This window comes from Haliaeetus albicilla, chromosome 7 (assembly GCF_947461875.1).
Source record: "Haliaeetus albicilla chromosome 7, bHalAlb1.1, whole genome shotgun sequence".
NCBI classification, from domain to species: Eukaryota; Metazoa; Chordata; class Aves; order Accipitriformes; family Accipitridae; genus Haliaeetus; species Haliaeetus albicilla.
Window position 1 is genome coordinate 46,212,636 of NC_091489.1, and position 22,677 is coordinate 46,235,312.

Genomic DNA, 22,677 nt, shown 5'->3' on the forward strand with positions numbered 1-22,677 from the left:
GTAGCCCATTTCATCTCCAGATCTCAAAGTGCTTTTGAGACAATTAACCAAGACCCACAGAAATCCTTGCGAAACCTGGAAGCCTTTAACACAAAATTTGCGTTCACTGCAAATCAAATGTGAGTTGTAACTTGAGGGTTGTCCCTTCGTCTGAGCACCATCGACACCCCAAGTCCGCGTAGCGTGGGAGCACGTGTTACTCTGATAGATTGGTGTGTTTATGCATATAGGCTGAAATTCTAGTGGTATGTATTAGGTGCCAACACAACCATTGACATGGGCTAAAGCTGGCCAAGTGCCTGTCCACGCTTGTCTGGGGTATTCTGAGGAGTGTTTCCAGGATCTGCCATTAAAGAGCTGCAGAAGTGTAGGATTGGGGCAGTTGCGTGTGATTTTGGAGCGGTTAATCTCTGGGCTGACCCTGGAGCACCATCCCTGTGCACAGGGCTGAGTTTCCTTCAGGGTACGGGCAACCCCAAAAGCAGTCAAACACGCCGCATTGGAGATAAACCCTTTATACAGGTTGCAGATTTCGGCTGGGATGGGTAAAGCAGTGTAAAAATGCACGCACAGAAATGCTAAAACCCAGATAAATAAAACAGAGGACCACGCAGCGGGGAAGCGACACCAGAGAAGGAAAAATACAACTGGTGCGACTGCCAACACATCTGTCCCAGTTACTTCCCACCAAGGAGAAACAACACCGCCACATTGCCAACGCCTTCCCTGTTACAAGCTACTCTGCCAAATATTGTGAACGTCCAGGAGATTTGGATTTAATTGCGGCACCAATTAATAGTCCGATTTACAGGCAGTTTGCTAGTTGGTTTTTTTTTTAGGTTTTAGATTTCATCACTTTATTAGTAGCTCTTCCTGCAGAGATAAATTGCTGCGGTGGTGTTGGGGACCACAATAGCTGTTTGTGCCGTATTTCTGATGCCTATTTAGCTGAGTACCAGAGTGGCAAAGACATCTTTGCCCACACAGTACAGCTGTGATCCAAATCCCACTGGTGTCGATGCAATGCTCAAGCCCAGCTCCTGAATACGGCTCACCTGGAGCAGATGGAAACCTTCTGGGGGCTGAAAGGAGAGCTCGGGCTCTGTTCCCTTTTAATCTTTGGTTATTTGTATTGCCAAGCAGGATGCGGCCAGGGTAGGGGATTGGGCAATCCAAGACGAAGCTGAGAGGTCCACATTGCTTCGATAGCTACGTGCCAACGTGGAGCAAGAACCGGAGGATGCTCCTCTTCCCGTCCAACCCTCCCTCCAGCCAGTCTCTTCCACCATCTCCCAGCACTGCCTAAAGGTGGAAGGCCCTATTTAATTAAGTAATGAGAATTGAATATGATTGCTACAAGCATCGGCTAATTAAAAGGAGGGAAACTGCAAATGAGAAGTGCCATAAATTCAGTAAAAATCAATCAAATTAGCGTGTCTCATCATCCCTTCAAATGGGCCTGATCTTCTCCCTCCTTTTCACTGCTTAACCCTTTGCACCACCAGATTTTGCTTGGTGTTAGGGGAGGATGCTGAAGAGACACGTGAAGGGGGAGAAAGTGGCATTTGGCACTCCAGAGGCACGTGGCCAACCTGGTGCTTTAATCTTCTTATGAGCGTGGCTGGCCCCGTGTTTTCCTTTCCTCTCTGCAGGTACTTGCCTGACTACTGGCAGGGCCCTTCTTCCTTTAAATCTTCACCAAAGAGTACAACGGCAGCACCCACCAGAAGAGGAGGAAGAAAAATCCCACTTAATAAAAGAGAATATTAAAGCTGAGCTTTTTGTACAGCAATGGGCCTCAGATTGAGAAATCCCCTTGGTTGGCAGGGGGAAGAGCAAAGGAGAGCGAAGGAGATAAAAAGGCATCAGAGTTTTAATTAAAAAGCCGCATCCCGCTTTCGGTTGCGGCTTGTTTCCAGATCCCCTCATTAGGCTTCACCCTTTAAACGCTTGTTATCGAAGATGTACAGATTCCATTGGCTCGATGCATGCGTTTGCTTGAAAAAGCCCCGTTTGTCTGCGGGTTGGGGTCCCTGTGCAGGTGGGACAGTGGCTGCTCGCTGGGCCAGCAGCAGAAGAAAGAAGCAGAAATCGTCCCAGGGGAAAAAGCATCCCAACCCCAGTGATTTTCTTCCATTGGTTTCGCTGCCAAGCTGGCTAATGGCCTTTGAAACTGCCACAAGGCACGCTCCGGCGAGGCAATCTCCATGTGGAGTTGCTTGTGAGCTTGCGTGAGGCAGAAAGGTAAAACAAGGTGTGCGATCATTAAATGCATGTTCGTCGGAGAAAGCTAATTTGGCTACCCGAGTCTTGCTAGGGCGTAGCAGGGACTGCAGCTCCCATCACGCGTTGCTGTGACCCGGTGGAAGGGAGTATTTCCAGCAGAGCTTTAGGGCTGCTTAGTTTTGGCTGAGCCCGTGAGCATTTTGCAGTGAATATCCTTGTCCGTGCTCCTGGCATCACAAGGAGATCCGTGGCCTGATCCCTGCAAACTGCAGGAGAGCGGGCTTTGCCCAGTGCCACGGTCCCAAAACCTTCTTCTTAGGAGAAGTGCCATGGGACCTTTCACAGCCACCGGTCCGTGCCTTAGTTTCAATTAAAGTGCTAATGATCCCTTCCAAATTGGGCTGCACAGAAACGTGCTGTTTTCACCCCAAGGAAACCAGATGCACGTTAGGATCCAGAATAAAAAGATGGTCTATAATGTGTGTAAAAAAGCCCTCGTTCCCTGCATTTCCCCCTTTTTGGCTGCTTTTTGCAGGGGTCTGGCTGTGATGCTGGGCTGGGGAGGGGTACGTGACAGCTCGAGCCTGGCTGCGTACAACCGCGGTCTCCAGCAGCGTTAAATGTTTAATCCTGAGAAGAGCCGAGAGGCCAGGACACCTGGGTTTGATGCTCGCGCTTGCCAAGCTGTCTTGCCTAATAATGAGCGGGGCGGCAGGAGTCAGGGTGCACAAGTTCGGTTCCTGAATGCGTCAAGCCTGTTTCTTTTCGTGCCTGATGCTGGGGACCAAAAACTCAGAGCCTCCGAGGCAGCAGGTGACCTTGAGCCAGATTCCTCTTCCCATCTTGGAGAAGCTTTCTCCATCCCTTGTGCAGGACTGCTGGGGGACCTAAACTCATTTCCATTTGCCAAGTCCTCAACCACCTCTGCTCTGAGAGCACGTTGCCCTGAAGTCCAGGTGCCGAAGGAGCGCAGGATGCGGCTTTCATCTTGTTGCAAGATGAGGATGAGATGGCAAAACTTGCTTTCCTCTTTCCACCCAGCCCTCGTGCTAGGAGCCCAGGTGGCCACCAGCATCAAAGCCACCATCACCTTACAATCCTGAATTTAGGACCGTGCTCTGTCCTTTTTTTCTCCTTAAATAAAATCTTCAATATAGCGACTTGCCGCCTAACCAGGCGGCCCCGGTCTCTCTGCTGGGTCCCAGTGGCAGCTGCTGGAAGCGTGTTACTGCAGCCAACTGCCGGACCTGACAAGATGCGTTAATTAGGATGTGATGTACCACAATATGACACATCTAAAGCACGGCAGAATTGGCAGTGTCAGTCACAGCGGAGAGAGGGGGGCACGCACGCCGCTTTTAATTAAAGGGAAGCGTGCACTGACAGCAAGGTGTCAGTGCCAGCGCCGGGGCCCCGCTCGCTCCGGCGAGGGTCTGGCTTGCTCGAGGTCTGAAGCTGTTGTCCCCAGGCTGGTCCAGAGGGACCTTCCCTGCCTGGGAGCAAACTCAGACATCAGGTTTGTGCCTTCTGTCTTTCGTGAAGGAAGGACGAAGCCAGGACACCGGCTTATAGGGCGACTCTGCCATCACCCATTTCTCACTTAGGTCCAGCGTCTCTTGAGGTGGGAGGGTTTGGCTTATAGCAGTGCCACTCACATTCCTCTGCCTTCACCCAGGCAGTGCTTTCGGCTGTCCTTGGATCCACTGCCTTGATAGGAACCTGTGCTGAGGTGGGGGCTTGGGTGACCTGGACGTGCCCCGGGGAGAGAACATGGGTTGCGGACCCAACCGTGCATCTACTCGCAGCTCTTGCCACCTGCCTCGTACCTCTCTGGCCATGCAGGACGACCCCAATGTCATCCCTGGACCTCAGGGGTCAGGTCCCGCTTGGCGGGGTGGATGCCATCAACCCAAGCCGTGAGTGTCTTACAGGGTGTGAAGAGCTGAGGCAGGAGAGCTGTGAGGACCGCTCACTGCTCCATGCTGCGTGGTTTTGGGTAGGTCATCTTGTTACTCACAGCCTCATCAAAATTAATGGGGCTAGTAAAGCTTTTAGGGTGACTTAAGTAACATCTTCAGTAGTTTATTTTTGCAGAAAACTACTGCCTTAGCCTTGGACATGGGGCCCCTTTGCCTGTTCAAGCCAGGTTGTTTCTGGCTTTACACCAGAAACGTCTTCATCTTTGGTGTAACTGTACCCAAGTAAACTAGGGAAGAATGTGGCTCTTTTTTGGTGCAGCTCTGAAACCCTGGGTCTGGTCCTGACACAATATTTGTCTCCTTGACTCCTGGTAGCAATGTGCTTCTGAATCGATGGAAGTTATTTCCCAGTATGCCCCGGACTGTACACGCGGGCCCAGTTAGACAGGTGAATGGTATAGCTTGTATGTTGTTGTTGTACTATAATTGTCATTGCTCTACAAGGAGCTTCAGATGCATCTCAAGTGGAAATAATAACCCTAGTTTTATAGGAATGTAGAAATATATACCCTGGCCTAATTCCATACAAGAGCAGAGCCGCCTCCCCCACCTACCACGTATGTGATTGTTTTTTCCAGCTCCAAGGGAGCTTTTCTTGAACAAATGATACATATTCCCATTTCCGTGCAACAGGCTTCAGGGAAAAGGCAAAAGAAAGAGCTGGGTTTTCATGAGTCATCAGTGAAGCCTCTCCAGGAGAAATCTCTCCAAGGTGTAGCACTTGGCATGTCTCCATGTGCCTAGTGTTGGCTCTGCAGAGCCCTGAGACCCCTGGAAGGTGTAGTCAAGAAAGGGACCTAGTTCTCAGTGTCATCCATGTTTATATGGAAGTAAAGACCCCCAAAGTGACCAGCACCATTCCTTGGGTCAGAAACTGTGCACGTGCACGTGAAAACACAGACTCAGCTTTACAGAGTTAATGATCCTTATAGAAAACACTGTCTCAGGCAGTTTGGAGATGCTTCCCTGGTGAGATTCCTGGTTAAAAGCATGTGTTGGATCCACGTTTGGAAGAGCCAAGGGGGAGGTTTCTCCTGGAGAGCCTGTCCCATGCTTTACCCCTGGCCCTGTTCATCTTGACTCAATGCCCCCACCCTGATCGGTGGCGTGTGGATCTCTGGGATCCACTTCCCGCGCATTGCCCTTGGATTTCCCTGACCCCTTGGATCTCTTCCCAAAATGCAAGGTGGTGTCTGGGGCTTTGGACCTGGTCTGTCCTTGCCACATCCCTTGCTGGACCTCAATGGATTGATTACACCTTCTGGTCTTCATGCAGGCTTGTGTCCGTCACCGACTGGAATACTTAACCTGGCTTCGGTGTCAGCTCTCTCCTCCGTCCCGCTTCTCACCTCGTCCTTTGCCCAACCATAGTCTCTTCCATGTCCTACAGATGTCCCTCTTCCCTACCTCTCCACCGCAGGATTCATGGACCATCTTCCATCAAACAAAAGCAGAGGATGGTGGTAGCTTGGGCTTCCTTCTTTCATTGCCAACAGATTTTAAAATTAAAAAAAAAGGACCCTTGTGATTTGGGCTAGGAAATAAAATGTTGGGGGGAGAGAGAAAAAGTATTTCTCAACATAATGAAAACACAAATGGACAAGATAATTATCTTCATAAGGGCTTGGATCCATGACAATACATCTCATTTTATAAAGCCCATTAGAGTTGGAATTTTATGCAAAACGCTAAAAGAAATCTAAAAATATAAGGCAATAGAGTCAAAGCAATGGGGATTATTAAAGGGGGGGAGTGTTATATTGGAGGCAATAAACCCTGGAAGAACCAGGAAAACAATGTTCTAGTAAAACCATAACAAATGACTGTGGTTTAATCACTTGGTAAATAACTAAGATATTTCTGCAGGTTTTATAGTGTCACTAAAAAAAAAACCCCAAAACCCTTGTACATTAAAGATTCAGCCAAGATGATTTTTCTGGAGACAGAATCGCAGAATAGTGTCATTTTAGCAATTTACTTTTTTAAATAATAGTATATTATTTTCTGCATGGATCCACTTTTTCAACCTCTCTCGTGCTTTTAAGATATCATTTACCATTAGTTGGTTTTCTTCCCTTTCCCCACTCAGCATACTCTTGAGTCTTTGAACACACAAAATTATATTATTCTGAGCAATCTTCCCCACCACAGCAAAAAGCAAACACTTAGGGAAACTCCTGGAGGGTCTCAATTTTAATAATGATCTTTCATGTGCTTGGACCCTAATTGCAAGATATTATATGGGTGGTTTATGAAATATAAGCACATTTTGTATGACTTTCTCTTTACCTATTAAGTAGCTGGAATCAAAAGAGTGGCTGTTCTTCCTCCTCCTCGCCCTCCCTCCCCCCCCAAGTTATGGTGCATTATATTAAAATGAAGTGCTTTAATTTAATATCCTTTCCTTTCGTCTGAATCGCTCCCATGCAGCTGAATGAAACCCAGCTCTCAATTTTAATTTTTAAGAAGGTGGGTTAAGTGCGGGGAGGAGATGCCCAAGTCACATGCCTGCCCCTATCATCATCAGCGTGCCGATACCCGTCCCGGGCAAAAACTACCCGTCCACAGCAGTAAACGCCTCGCTCGCGATCTCACGAGCTTTATCCAGCCCTTGTTGCCGCAGTGCCGAAGGTGGGGACCTGATGTGAGCCCTCCCCGGCAGAGGGGGACATCCACCCCCTGTGGTGACGGGTGCTGCCCCACGCTGGGATGCATGAGCTGATGTGGGGCTTTTGCCTTTGAACATCTCGCTTCCCTTCCCGCGGCACTGACATCTTTAGGAGCTAACCTTCATGCTGGAGTCTCTTTAATTCCTCTGTAATATTTCCTCAGCCTTCAGCACTCAAGCCTTTGCAAGGAGAGCTGTGATCAAAAGCCCCCCGCCACATTTTCTAAACAGCCTATTAATGCAGTAAAACTGTGACGGGGCATCGCTGTAAGAAACTCAAAGCTGTGTTCATCGGGAAAACCAGCCACGCATTTTACTCCCTCTTACTCATTCAACATCCCGCAGTGAGCAGACCCCTGTGCTGTGCGTGGTTTTAATCCTCCGGGCGACGTCGGTGCTCTCGGGACGGGCACACCACCTCCGTCAGCGTGAATGGGAGTTGCAATAGCGGAGCTTCTGCAATGGAGATTGATAAATCAGCCAGCAGGTCACTCCGAGTCTTCTTGCAAAGCAAACAGGGTGGTAATTTGGTGTAGACCAAGCAGCTTTTTGCTGCAAACACCTCTTCTTGTTTATTAATAAGCGTGGAGCTAAACGTACCAACATACAGTGCTGCTTTGCTGCACCGACTACCACCGTGACGGGGCTTTGCCAAGATCGGTGCTGGGGGAGGCTGAATTTAAGACCCAACATATGTGTGCATCAGACCCAAGTCTGATGTGGCTCGTATGTGGCCCCAGGGAAATTTGCATCAGGCTAGAGGTGTAATTGCAAAAGCTTTGAGTGTTTCCACACCTAAATTCCTCCCGTGCGTTCAGTTTAGCTAGAGGAGCCCTTGCTGCGATGCCTTTTTTGGGGGAGAGCGTTGCTCTGAGCTGTGAAGCATCCCTCTGTCCTGCCCCAGAGCTGGCTGCACTTCCATGGTGCTCAAGCAATGTCCACTCTGCAAAGAAAGCTGCAGCCCATTTGCTGCCGAGATTCAGCTTGTGAGTATCTGTGCTATTAAAAAGAGCTTGTTTGCCTAGAAGTGGCATGATAGAGGGAGATTTATGAATACTCCAGGCCTTGTGGTTTTGGCATCCTCCTTAAATATTAATTCCGCTGCGGGCAGCTGTTAATCTTGTCGGGTGCTGGGACCCAGGGTGACCTTGTAGATGGGAGCAGGCACAGAGGTGGCATTAGAGCAGGGACTTGCTGGGCTCCTCCATGTGAACCCGCTTCTGTCACATCCCATCTGTAAAATGAGGCATTTGGGCCAATGTTTTGGTCTGTTCCCAAGAGTCACACCTCCAGGAGATGGGGTCAGCCTGCATCTTCCCATCGGTGGACCCACCTTTCCCCATCAGGAAAAGCCCCATCACCCCATAGCTGCCATCATCTGAAGATCCCCGGAGCTGTGTAAATAAAAGGGATGAGCATCGTCTTTAAAAGTTTCGGTCTCCCGCAGTTGCAGAGAGAAGGCTTTAAAATATGACCCCTTAAAAGCTCAAGGCTCAGAAGGGAAATAGAAAGAAAACACTAAAATTTACTTGTTTCAAAAGTGCCCGTGTTGTTGTTTTGGGGTTTTTTTTAAAACTGGTCCCGTGAGGTGGAGGCATAAATCATGGGTTTATTTGAACGCCTGGGTTGGGAAATGCATCTCTTTCTTTCTCCTTGGAGCCAGAGAGCAATGGATACTTAAAGCTTGTAAAGTCCCTTAAATGTACTTGTCCAGCTAACATAGTGCTGCTCATAGAGTCCAGATCCAAGCAGCCCTTGCAGGAGTCCAGCCGTTGCCTAAATTCCCATCGTTTTCTCTTTTCTCGGAGCAGCTCGACCCCCTCGGTGCCAGCCCCTCCATTTCCAGCAGCAGGACACGCTCCGTTTCCTGCGCGGATCTTATTCTGCAAAAGATCTCTGCCGTAAATCAAAAGCCGAAAGCAATTCATAAAAACAAATTTAAAGTCCTGAACACAGGGCTTTTAAAAAAAATTTAAAAATCAAACCTACTAGGTTTACTCCCTAGCTGGCAGGGAAGGGAAATAAATATATAAAGGCTTGAATTAAAATTCCAGGGAAGTCATCCAAAATAAATACGCAATATTTTCCTGCAAAAGACCATAATATTATTTTTATTTTTCGCTCCCAATATGATCAGACTACTTTACATTTTAATAAATGCATAGTTTTGAAGGGGAAAATAGTATTGCTTTGATATGGCAAAGATTATTTGATCAAATAACGTATTAGAACTTTTCAGGACTGCATTACAGAGGGAAAATGTTTGTTTCTTTGCAGTATTTGTCTGCCTAATAGGCAATGATTGCAAACAAATAATTATACGCTGGAACAAATGGGGAAAAATTAAGGTTATCTGGCATGGAACAGCACAAAAAAAATCCAGCAAGATAACAATAAGGGAGTAATGTATAGCTAAGTGTTTTGGAGATAATTGCATATCAATTGGCTGATTGCGGAGCGGGTTGAAAAATTAAGACAGCTGATTGTGCGGCAGAGGAGGTCTCTGTCCTCTCGCTCGCGTGACAAAACCATCACCTGCCACGTCCTGCTGGGCGGCTTCTCCTCCGAAGCAGCTTGAGATCCGCAGGAGGAGTTCCTGATTGCAGCAGTGGCCTCTGCGCCAAATTGTCCCCTGTGGTCCCACTCTCTGCTTAGGAGCCGGGGTGCAGTGATGCGGAGAGGATGGGTATTTTGTGTGGTTTGGGTATTTCATGTCATCCTCTAGCCGTCGAGTTCCCGGGGATGCTCAGCTGGGGAGCGCCTTGATTTATCTCGTCAAATATATGAAGCGAGAAGATAGCCAAAACGGTGGTGAGCATCCCTTGGAGATGCCTTGGCTGAACTCTTTGGCCACCGGTGAGGGTCATGAGCAGGTAAAGGCTGCAGGTTCTTAATGAACATCACATGTAATGAATCTCTGCTGCTTTAGTGAAGAGTGAAAAAACAAAAGTAATTATTGCAATTGTTCTTTGCCTGCTTTTCCGAAGCGTGCCCAGCTAGTTACGAGCGCCGGGCTCGGTGTGAACCCAGCTCTTGTAAATAGCTGATGAAACTGCCATGTTTACAGCTCCTCGAGGGCAGCCAGGGAAGGGGAAATGGCTGGGATGGAGTCCCAAAATCGTTAAAATCACATGCACTGAAATATATAGAGGCAAGATCTAGATAATAACTGGCATTCAGCTCTGCAGCCCGGTGGGTGAGGAGGTCACCCCAGGCGGGCTGCAGGGCTGTCCGTCCCGATGGAAACTGTCGGGGATCACCGAGAGCAGATTTTTTTTTTTTTCCATTTCTTCCTCTCCCCGATCGCATCGCTGAAGGCCTGAGGGCAGGGGATGAGTCCGCTTCCCTTGGCTGCCAACTTTGTGCGTGCAGCGGGCTCGGGGGAAGCGTCACAAGCACCAGGGACGACTCGACGCCGCTGGTTTTTTGCTGCCGATGGTCGTGTGTGTGCGTGCGGGGCTGTGCGCGGGATCAAGGCTCCTTCTGGCTGGGAACGGGAGGAAAAGCAACCCAGCAAGCGCTACAGCAGATACCTGGGCTCCTTCTCGTCACCAGGCAGAGGTGCAAAGAGCTGGACGATGATGAAAGTGGGAACAGCGTTGCTGATTTTAATGAGCTCACCCGCGGGTTGATAGCCACGAGGCAGTAGGAAGCCGTGCCTGTACTTTGGGGGGAAGGAGAGAAAAACCTCATGTGCTTTCAAAGGTCCAATTCCCCTGCTTCTTGCTGGTCCTGCATGAAAATACATCAGGTCTCCTCACAGGGTAGTGTGGAAATGGCATTGGTGGGTTTGACTACACTGATTTTAGACTCCCCCCCAGCAAACCTGGTGCATCCTCATGGACTCTACTACTAGGCTGACTGAGATTTATCCCACCTAAATTTTGCTGCCCGTCTATCATAGGTAGGTTGTGTCACCTGGCAGAGGTACTGGTGTGTCTGTGTTGAGGAGAAAGAGCCTGGACAAGCCGATGAGATGTAGGCAGCCACCTATTCAGCAGCAGCTGAAATTATATGGAGTGAAACGGATCCACAGCGTACTTATTCTGTCACTCGATGTTCGTCTTTCCCACCGTATATCCCCCTTTTCACACGCCGTGTGTGAACAGCCTTTTCCTGCACGGCACAGAGCAATTCTCGCTTTCCCTTTGCAGCCTGCCTTCCATAATCCACTTAAAATTTGCAGCTTTTTTCTTTTTTGTAAGCCTCCCTTTAAACTCTTGATGTAGCTCTTTTTCCATCTGTTTCTGCCTATGCATCTTTTCTGCGCTCTGCCTAATGACTTACTCTTGCTAGGAAGAGACTATATATTAATATTATCATTATAATTCTTCTTTCCACCACTTCAGATCTTGTGAGGAATGTAATTGCTAAAGCAGATTTTAAGTTACATCGTGATAACCGAGCAAGTTACAGGGGAGGTTAGACTACACTTTGCTCAGTAGTTTAAATTTCTCTTCAGTGTTGCTTTCTGAAGGACCCCAATTGCACAGTGAAGGCAAATCCCACACTAGCGAATTCATTATTAACATTGTTGTTACTGACATCATTAAGTTAGTGCCTGGCAGTCCCAATTATGGGCTGAGAGCCTGTTGTGCTAGGGGGCTTGTCTCCCATATAACTCCTCTTCCATCAGTTGCAGGTCCTTTATCTTTGGCTAATTCTGCACCCCAGAATTTCTCTCTTCCTTCAGTCCACGTGTTCCCAGGGAGAATATTTTCCTCTGCCTATTGCTCTTTCCCCAGAGGACGAGGTTCCCATGCAGATAATGCGCCCCGAGATCTTTATTCCATTACGATGGAGTTAATAGTCTCCGTGGGTTTAATACCTGCCTGAAATTAATCTTCATTTTGTGCTAGGGTGAGGAAACCAAGGGAAGTGCCTTCCCTTTCACCCTCGGAGGGGGTTCCCACAGGTTCACAGTTAATGGGACATGAACGAGGCAGAACACGCAGTGCAGGGCTTTGCACCATCCCAGCCTTCAGCATGAGCTACTCTGATGCCTACTCTCTCTGTACCTGCCATAGCAGGGCTCCCGTCTTCCCAGGGGCCACGGTCACAGCGGGAGCACGCGTAAATAATAGGAGTAATCATACTGTCGGTGGACTTGGTGATTACTCTGTAGAGGCTGGAGTTAATTTGGAAACAGCCAGGAGGGAAGGATGCTCTCCTCTGCCCATCTCATGGTTTTACCTCCAGGCTGCTAATGTATCTGCCCCCTCAGCTGCCTTTACACTAACAAGCTTCCCCGACGCTGACAGGGTCAGCTCTGTGGGAGAGCTAAGCCTGCCCAGCGCTGCCTGCCGAAAAACCCCACGTTAGGTAGATTGATGGCCCAAGAGCGCGCTGCACTTATTAAGTGGAACAGACTATTTTCATTAAGAGACACTGACATTATTAAGGCCAGTTAAATGTCTCCCAGAGATGGTGTGCGTGCCCAGTGTGTGCTCGGTACAGCGTGTTCTCCAGCTTGGCTGGGACACCCGAAATTCATCCATCAGCCCTCGACTCGTTCCTGCCCGTTATCCCTCGGCTGCTGAGTTTCATTTGGACAGTCCTCCTCTCTTCCTCCTCTAATGCAGTTCCAGGGACTCAGGTGGATTGAGAGCCGGGGAGTGAGAGACTCTCATTATTCACATTGCGTGCACCTGAAAATTGCATTGCCTGCTGGCTTCCAAATTGAGTACATTAAATACAATGCATTAAACCTCCGAAATATGGAAATATCCAGGGAGGGCCTCAGATTTAAGACATTACCCAGCGGAGTCCCAATTTTAGAGACTAGCGAGTTCAGTTAATAGATGGGCGCGCTGTTGGTGCGGAGCCAGGGAGGAGAGGGGGGAAGCTGGCTGCAGTGGGGTGGAAGGAGGCGAGCCAGATGGGGTCCCGGTCAAAGAGGAGATGCTGTGTGGGATCCTGGCAGAGAGGAAGAGTCGGGCTGGATTAAAATGCGGCAAAAACCAGGCTTCATCCCCTGCCTGGCCGCACGTTCTGTCGGCTTTTGTGTTGGGCGTCACCTGTGGTGTTAGATGTTGCTGAGAGCGGGCTGAGGGGGTCCGAGCTATGCAAAGTCATCGGCTAACCCTGTGCATCAGAGCTGGTGGTGAGATGCTGGGCTGGGCGTGCAAAAGACCCACTTTTCCCCCCCCTGTTCTGCTTGGGCACCGCATTAAGTTCGTATGTGGCTTATTCACTCCTCGTGAAAAGCGGAGCTTGTTACTCTGCACGCAGCAAGGTTTCTCTGGCTGGGGAGTGCTCGGGGAGTGCTAAACGCTGTCCCTTTGGCCCTTCTCGGTGCCTATGAAAGGGCGTCATTGTCACTGAGCAATTAAATTTTGACAATGGGAAGTGCTTGCTGATTTGCAGGTAGGGAAACTGAGGCAGAGCAAGGAAAATAACTCCTTGTACAAGGTCAAGAGCCTCTGTAGCAAAGCATGGAGCAAAACCCAGGCGTCTTGCGTTCCGCATATGGAAATCAGGTTGGGCTTTATAGCCACCACTCGTCTGACCCAGTTATCTCAGCATTATTCACTCTGTTACTTTTAATGACATGCCGGTATCTCCCTGAAACACATATTTTTTCATTAAAGACAGCAAAAATGAAGCAGGAGCGCTGCCATTCAGATAAGATGTTCAAACTGCCTTTGGATTTATGTAGCCCATTTCACCGCTCACTTGTGATGGATCTCTCCATGCCTCACAAGCTTCACGAATGGATTTCACAACCGCCATGCACGCAGACCCACGTGCAGACCCTTGGAAAGGTTTCCCACACTGCAGCTTTCTCCGGACCACATTGTACAACGGTGCAGCCATGCAGGTCAGGAAATGAATAAGGTGAAAATATCGAGTTTCAACTGGGAATTTAATTAACCGGGATTTGATTTAGATAGTGGATTTCCACTTCTGTGATTAGAAAAGCCCTGCGGGGTCTTCAGTGACCAGTAGTGATCGAGACTTTGATTTAAGATTTCATCTTGAGACAGGAGCCCTTGATAATTTAGCAGCCTTAGCAAGAGGCACCTGCGGCTCTGAAGAGGACAGCAGTTTCCAGCAGCAGAGAGGGGCTCCCCGTAAAAAAATAATGGCTAACCTCTGCCTTGTTGGCAAAACCTGGCTGCCTCTTGCTTGACCTCCACCACAGGGCCCCTAAGCAAAGCAAAAAGGCACCTCTGCTTCTAAACGGACCCTTCTTGCCAAGGAAAAAGCCTCCTGTCCCCATCACTTCTGGTTTAGGGAGAGGCCAAATGCGAATCCGGATTTTCTTCTCGTCTCCAGGCTGTTCCAGTCTTGGGTTTTGTTTTCGCTCCATCTCTGGCTGAGCTGCCAAGTTTCACCTCCGTTAAAGCCAGTCCCGGTCAGCGTGTTTCCCATCTCCTGGCTGGAAGAGCATCCTGCAGCGCCGCCTCCCGCTCCCCCACGCCGCCCTGGGCTCCCACATTAATTGAATAGTATATTTTAACGCCAGGCCTGGCAGCTTGCTCTAAGTGATTGTAAACAGGGAGTCTTACATAAAAGGATACACTGCAAACATAAAATTTTATGGCTTAATACTAGCAATTAGAGGGGGACATGGGTATACTTTGGAGCAAAGGTTCCTGCTCCCTCTTTAGAGGGTCTTCTTTATTTGCCCGGTGTTTCTGGATGCCTCCCCTCCCTCAGCAGAGTTATCCCCGCCTCGTTGCGTGCCTGGATCCGGCCCTGGGGATGCCCGGGGCAGCGCAGGTGTCGATGGTCGGACGCACCTGGCTGCGAGGGAAGGCGAGCCCGGCGCGGCGGCTGCCGGGAGCTTGGCAGGAGGAGGCGAGCGGCGGCAGATGCAGACTGTCAAGCGGAGCAGATGCCTCATTAGCCACAGCACCCGTGCGGCAACAGCCCAGCAACAGCCCAGCTGTGCGGAGGGGGCGGCCGGCAGTCCTCGTTCATGCAATGAAGTCGTTGAGCCGCTGGCTCTTGCTCGCCTCTCTCTGCTTCTCCCCGTAGCCTTCTCCTCCCTTCCCTGCGCCGCTTTCCTCAGCTTGCACGACAGCTCCTTCCACCCTTCCTCCCCATTCCCATCGCGTCCCTGTTGCAGCTGTCCCGATATACCCCCCCGAGCACCATCCCTTGTTGCATAGATGGGGAGACGCGAGAAGAAAAGAGGTGGGACCTAAATAGCGATAAATTCCTGCCAGCACCCAACAAAGTGGGTCCCCACGGGAAGGGAAGCAGCTTTTCGGGAGCGGTGTTGGGTGGCCAGTGGGGTTTGGCACTGAGCATGTCGTCTCCGACCTTATTTCACCGCGAGCTGGATACTCGAGTGAAAGCCATCGCTCATCGGCTTAAACAAAGTGTAGTACAAGACAATTCAATTAACTGCGAGCGGAAGTCAATAGCGCGGCACGGTTTGCGTGGTGCTTCCCGAGCCGGGGGAAATCAAACCGCTGCGCTGGCGCCTGTCGGCCAAGGGCTGCGATCCTGGTGTGGGAGAAAGGGATGCTGGAGAGAAAACCATCTCCTGGAGCATCCCCGGCAGTGAAGAGCCAGGCTTGCCTGCGAAGGGATGCTGGAGCCTGGGTTTCTCCATAGCTGCCTGCACCCCACGTCATCTCCTGGGATAAAACAGAGGAAAGGGGAAGATCTAGATGATGGTACTAATGAAGGGAGAACCAGGTGGAGGGTCAAAACCGTATTTGTGATGAAGATAGGTAGGAGGGACAGTGGCAGTGGGATTTTCTGGAGAAAGAGCTCCTTATTTCCAGACAGCAGGCCTGGGACGGATCCTGTACTGATACTATCCATCGGGACCTCGCAGTCTTGGCAGCTGGCACTGCTCTCCATTCCTGCTCATTAGTTCCAGCCAGCCAGCCAGCAGGCTGGGACTGTCCACGCTTTGTCCACCTTGCTTTTGAGCACTATCTGCCTTCTCTTTTTACAGACCTACTTCTCTTATCAAACCACTGGAAATAGGCAAAGATCCTCTGATTTCACATCTCCATCCTCTGCCCATCCTTGTATTCTGCATCTCCCCTGAGCTTCGCTAACGATTCCCCCTCCAATGTACTTGTAATGCTATTCCCGTGTTTCGTGGGGTTTGCTTGTGTTTGACGAAAAGACCTCATCATTCCAGATTTGTCTTGTGTGAGCTATCGCAGGATTAGCGAACTGGAAATCTTTCAGAGTTTTCTTTCAGAAGCTAGTCCCTCGGGAGCATCGCTTTAGTAAGTGATTTTTCTGTTCTAGCCCAAGGAATTGGATCCGCATCCGGTAGCCAAATTGAATTCATTCGGGCAAGGTTAAGAGCCATTTGATACAGTTTTAGATTAGGTGAAGGCAGCCATATATATTTCATATTCTGCACTAACTGCTGCACAGTTACCAGGGATGGGCCGGCATAGTGCTTATTGACTGCTCCCCAGTGATCCCGCTGTTACAAATGGATGTTGCTAAACAAGGGAATGGATCCTAAATCTTCCCCTGCTGAAAGGTAATGGAAATACGACAGAGCGATAGGCAAAAGGAATGGCTTGACACTTAATAAAAGGTTGGTGTGGCTGTCGGGGTGGTTGCGGGCAGCCAGCAAGAGCTTTCCCCTCGGGTGAGGGGGGTCTGTTGCTTTTCTCCTGTTGGCTTGAGCTCTTTTCAAGAGCTATGCAGGACTGTGAGGGACCCTTATAGAAAAGTATTGCTGTAGTCAACAGCGTGGTACCAAGCATCGCTGCTGTGTTACCCTAGTAACACGGTGGCGTTTGGGATCCTTCACACGGTACACTTACCTTCCTGGGCTTGCAGACAGCTGAAGTAATCCGACGTAGGTTTGTGTATGCCGATGAGGGAAGGCTGATTTGTGTCAGCCGAGAATATAGACATGGGTTTGAATAGTAGGACAAATGAGTTTCTCTGTTTTCTTAAGGTGAGCCTATCCATAATCGTAGTGATGCCTGAAATGCTCATGTGCAATCGCCATCTGCTCCCGGCTGGAACGATCCCAAGAGCGGTATCCCCTGGGGCTGGAGCCCTTCTTCTGTGCACTTGGCCCGTTGCAGGAAAAAAGGGAAAAGAAATTGCTCTGAGGTCTCCAGAGAGCTACTGCTCAGGCTGTGAGCCGTGTACGAAGGCACATGTGTCTGGCTGTCTGTCCTGGTTTCAGCTGGGATAGAGTTAATTGTCTTCCTAGTAGCTGGTACAGTGCTATGTTTTCAGTTCAGTCTGCGAAGAATGTTGATAACACTGATGTTTTCAGTTGTTGCTAAGTAGCATTTAGACTAAAGTCAAGGATTTTTCAGCTTCTCATGCCCAGCCAGCAAGAAAGCTGGAGGGACACAAGAAGTTGGCACAGGACACAGCCAGGGCAGCTGACCCAAGTGGCCAACGGGGTATTCCATACCATGCGATGCCATGCCCAGCATATAAACTGGGGGGAGTGGGGGCGGGGGAATCGCCGCTCGGGGACTAACTGGGTGTCGATCGGCGGGTGGTGAGCAATTGCACTGCGCATCATTTGTACATTCCAATCCTTTTATTACTACTGTTGTCATTTTATTAGTGTTATCATTATCATTATTAGTTTCTTCTTTTCTGTTCTATTAAACTGTTCTTACCTCAACCCACGAGTTTTACTTCTTTTCCCGATTTTCTCCCCCATCCCACTGGATGGGGGGGGAGCGAGTGAGCGGCTGCGTGGTGCTTAGTTGTTGGCTGGGGTTAAACCACGACACTGTCTCTGGCGTAGCACCCCATTCTTCCATTTACAACCGCAGAAAACGGGAGGAGAAATCTCTCTCATCAGTGCAGGAGAGCTTATATACCCAGTGCCCCGTGCCCAGGTTTTAGCACAAGCCACAGTGAGCCTGGCTGATGAAAAAGGACTTTGAAAAAGAAGCAAGATATATTTAGGATAACCGAAAGTCCCTTTTGAAGGATCCCAAGGCAAATGACAGTCAAGGCCCATAAAATTCTGTACTTATTCACAAATCTTGCCGATACTCAAGAGCATCAGTCCCATTATGTTTATTGCTTTTCTAAAGGCCCCAGCTCCTGGAATCATGACATGAAATGAGGAGCTCAGCTTTTCTTGCCTTTTGACTGTTTGGTCTTTACTGTAGCAGGGAAAATTTGGAAAACATAACCTTTACATTCTGCAGAGCCAGGGAGCAAATAAAAAGGACATAGAAGTAGTTTGCTATTTATTTCTATTTCTGAAAAATCTCATAGTTTCTTTTTTTGAAAGCACCTCAGTCTTTCACGCCTTTTTTAACTGCCTGGAGTGGAGATGTGTAAATAATGACAGGGTTTAGGCCTTTTTGTGCATCCTCAGAGCTGCTCCTTAAACTGCTAGAAATGAGGCAAACAAGAACCAGGGAAAGAAAAAGATGCCTAGAGATCTGGCGGAGCACAAGATGAGCACAGGTCCTCTACTAGGAGGGAAGGGAACCAATGTGAAGTGAGAATGCTTGAACCAAACCCTTGTGTCGTACAAAGAGAGCTCTTCAAAGCAGGAGATAGCGGAGGAGTGCTCTTGGGCTTTGTGGCAGCAGAAATGGCTCTGGAAATGGTGTTCGGTGTCAATTCCCACTCCATGTTGCCCGTAGGACGTTTGTCAAGGCTGTCTGGGTGGTTTTGTTAGCCAAAGTCCCGGGAGTTGTAGACCTGTGACTGCGTGAAGTCGGCATCAAGAGACGTCTCGGACAAAGCAGGGGACGAGAGGAGCAGGTCGCCACAGTGGGAGGACACAGGGCACTGCCACAAGCGGCTGCAGGTTGCCACAGGAGACAATGTGACATTTAAGCACCCCTTTATCTGTCTTTTGTCAGTAGCAGCCCCTTCGTCCTCCTCCTCCACCTGTGTTCGTCACCCAGACTGCCACTGTGAAATTTAGGCTTTCTTTGATGCTTCCTCTGTGACTAGCATCACCTTACAGGCTTTTCTGTGCTTCCCCTTCCCCGTGCTAAGTCCATGATGCCTCCTGCAATGGGGCTTTCACATCTCGTTTTCCTAGCCATAAACCTGTTTCTCCCCATTTTCCCCATCTATCTACCCTTGTGTTAAAACGGCCATAGGACAGGTGGGGAAAATGGGCAGGTTTGTTCTCATTTGAACCAGGGAAAAAGCATTCTCCCTATGCACAATCCCTCCTTAAAAAATTCCTCTGTTGTCATTGTTTGGTTTGTTTTTTTAATAAAACAGTTCAAAACTACAAGTTTTTTTTTTTTTATTTTGGTTAGAAATGAGTGCAATCCAGGTAGAAATGTTTTAGCTTGGGGGATTTTCTAACCTAAAAAGAAAAAGCAGAGAAGGAAGCGAGGAGAAAACAAAAGCTCAAATAACACAGCGCTGTGAATCCCACTGAACTGGGAATTAAACACTGTTCCTTTTCAATCGTTTCCTCAGAGAAGACCAGCCACTGTGAACAGTTTTGACAAATGTGTTTATATTGTTTGATGGAAATCTTCCAGTCAGTACTAAAATATAATATTGTGGGGCAGGATGGGGAGGGGAAGCTGTACATTTATCTGTCCTGAAAGCAAATAGCACACGTTAAGATTTACATGGATACAGGCATATCAGGACTTATTGGACAGTAGCCGTAGGTCTTTAATTTAGGATATTTGATGGCTGTGTATCGAGTAGTGTAAATGCAAGGGAGAGCATTTCCCTGTTGGCATCTGCATATACCACAGTGATAAATCCAGGATGAAGCATCGCACTCATCACTGTGATACCCTAAAGGGACGGCCAGGCACAGAGATGGAGAATGATGTCTCATCGGGCAGGGCTGCGTGCTCCTCACCCCTGCCTTCAGCAGCAGAGGCATGGGCAGGACCTAAGCCTGGCAGGAGCCTTGCTTCCTCCCAGAGCCAACCTGGACTCAGAAAAAAACCATTTTTTGCTCCTCTTCAGAATTCATCCTTTTTTCCAGGGTCCCAATTTCATATCATTTTGAGGAGGAGGCAGGCTTTGGTGCTGACTCTGGATGTCTCCCTAGGCCAGCTTCAGAGGAGGCTGTGTCATCTCCAACCTTTCAAGGAACCCACAAGGGCTTAATTAAAAACTAAACTCAAGCACCGTTATTCAGATGAGACTGTCGGCTCCTCTGCTGACGGCAGCTCAAACTTGTCACTTTGCTCGTGCTGCAGATCTGTGCTGTAAGGTAGGAAATTTCAGCTGAGAGACAGGCCCCGGGCTGGCGTGGGCTGAACCCTTCTGCCATAATCCTCAGGCTGGCAAGAGCGGGTTGGGGTGACAGCAGCATCCCTGTAAGGGCAAGGAGCAATCAATCAATGAGACTTCATTAAAAGAAGCATTGAAGGCAGTTGCTTGACGGAGCCAATCTGCAGAGGTGACACAGACCTGACTCCAATCACTAGTACTTCAGGGAGAAGAAAAATCTGCATTTCCTAATCACGTTGCTTTGGTCGGAAGTCGCTTGTTTTCAGGTCCATTCTGGGCATTTGCATGCTTGGAAGGAAAAATGTAATATTAACCGTTGCCTCCCATCACTGAGGAGTCAGCGGTGACATAAAAAGGGGCAACTACAGAGAGAGATGGTTTGGGGAGGATGTGAGAGACCCAGAGGAACGTGAAGCCTGAGAATGGCTTAAAAGCAGTATGGAAGATACAACACAGTAATGCAATAATAGTTTGTGATTCTCAGCAAAAACAGAAACCAGGTACTGAAAAAGGGGCATCTTTGTGAAATACTCTTATTCCTGTGTGTATGGCTATAGCGTACATGCTTCGTGTCTGCGTGTAGAGGGTGGTGTGTTCACGGAGGTACCGTGCCTGTATGATACAGGCAGTGTCGTGTGTGCACACCAGGAACATGCGTAGGGTGTATATCTGCACGTGTGTTCACATCCAGATAGATGTCAGCCTGCATCTGAGCATGTTCGCGTCTGCGTCTGTACGTGCTACAGCGGTGATGCGGTGCGTGTTGTCCTGCAGGAACGTGCCGTGCGGGCACGGGGACAGGCGTGTGGTGTACATCCGTGCTCTCGCTGGCATGGCTGTTGGCACAGCAGAGGAAGTTACCCTGTGGAAGAGGTGGTTGTTGCCTGTCGCCTGGAAGAGGGGCAGCAGTTTAGGGACCGTGATCCCAGCGATAGCCACCGTCCTAGAGACCACGGCGAGGTTGTAGAGAGCATGGTGAGGTTGGTCCCTCTCTTGGCCCCATAAAACCCCTGGATCTCTGCTTTGCAGAAGGATCCTTGTTCCCAGGAGTGTGTAAGCAATGCTGTCCACACCGGCAAGGCTTTTATTTGCAAACTCTGGAACCAGTAGAGCAACGGGCAAAAGACACTGAGCTGAGTGTAAAGTGACAGCTAAATTTAGACTGACTGGGGGAGGAAATAAGAAAAAAAAAAACACCAAAAAAAATGAGGCAGTAACCTTTGTGAAAAAATTGCCATCCTTAAAAAATGGGAGTGAGTGAGAGAAGAAAGGCCAAGAAAGAGATGAAACAGCTAAGGCAGGGAAAATAAAGTGAGAGTTTTATTTACTCCCTCAAAGAGCTGAGACCTGCCAGAGGAGCTTTCGGGTAACTGATCACAATTTCTCCATTTTGTGGCTGCCTGAACCCACGCTCGTAGCCAGAGCTCAGTGCCACACTGACCTGGGGCACCCATAGGTGATGCTGGCATAGGCCTGCAGTGCTGGCACCGACACTGGTGTTGGCAAGGGACGAAGGGCTTTGTGAGAGTGTGCTCAGACACAGAGAAACCCACAAGGGCAAACTCATCGCAGATTGAATGAGGGCCAGGAAGGTGGATGCTGCGGCAGGTTGCAGAGCTGCCAACAGGAATCCCCCATAAATGCAGGACAGAGGCATGGTGATGGTGTACAGCTTCTGCCTGAGGTCCTCAGGAGATGCTGTAGGAGCTGGTCCCACCAAGAGGCCACCAGCACTTCCCACATCCCTCAGATTTCCCACACACAGTGCCCCTGTGCCAAGCAAATCCCACAACCACTTGCACAGGGGAGTAGCTGCAGGGAAGTATTTTCTTCATTATTTGTTGCTCGAATGGTGGAAACCAGGTCGGACCTTGCTCGGGTGCTTCCTGAACAAACATGAGAAAGGACATCCAGTAGCACGTCCTGGTGAACGTGATGGGCAAGATGGACACCCAGAGGAGGAAAATCAGCAATCCTCCCTTGGTGGGTCCTGTCCAGAGTGAATGTGTGTGTGCACACATGTCTTTGCCCCTCCAGCCTGCTGTTACTGCGTCTCTCTCCAAGGAGATCCCAGCTGCTCCCCGCACTCCATCTGCAGCCTTCAAACAGTCACTGCAAGGGGGAAAAATAAAAAAAAAAAAAAAATTGAGTTCGAGGGGGGAGGGAAAAATAATAAAATAAAATTTAAAAATCAGCTCTTCTGGCATCCCATAAATCTCAATTTATTTGTCCCTTTCTTCTTATACAAGCATAAAGGGAAGCAAAGCCAACGTGTCCATGCTGAGGGTGGGGGTGTGTGGAGAGCCTCGCTGGGGACCCTTTCAACATGTCAGGGGACATTCAAGGCAAGATGCCTTCAGCCCCCAACCACCTGCAGCAAGGGGAAGGGGATTTATTGGTTTTAATTTAATTTTTTTCCTCAGGTGTTTTTGTGGTGGTGTTATTCAGAGGCGATTCTTGCCCCGAGGGCGGAAGGTGCTGGAATGTGCCCAGTGGGTGTGGGGTGCTCCTTAGTCCCAGGTGCCAGCACTCAGCTAATTAAAGCCCTGAGGTAGCTCCTCCAGCCTGCTCTTTCTGCCATTCCCTTCTGCTTTGCTGAGGGAGAAGTTCCTCAGGGTAGCAGGGGCCGTGCTGGGGGTGATATTTCGGTGAGGC

General features: G+C 49.3%; 1 protein-coding gene across 4 annotated transcripts in view; it reads left to right on the forward strand.

Moving 5' to 3' along the window:
- The window catches only part of KIRREL3 (kirre like nephrin family adhesion molecule 3), a 339,679-nt gene that overhangs the window by 174,285 nt on the left and 142,717 nt on the right, over positions 1–22,677 (forward strand). The gene's annotated exons all lie outside the window — the stretch shown is intronic.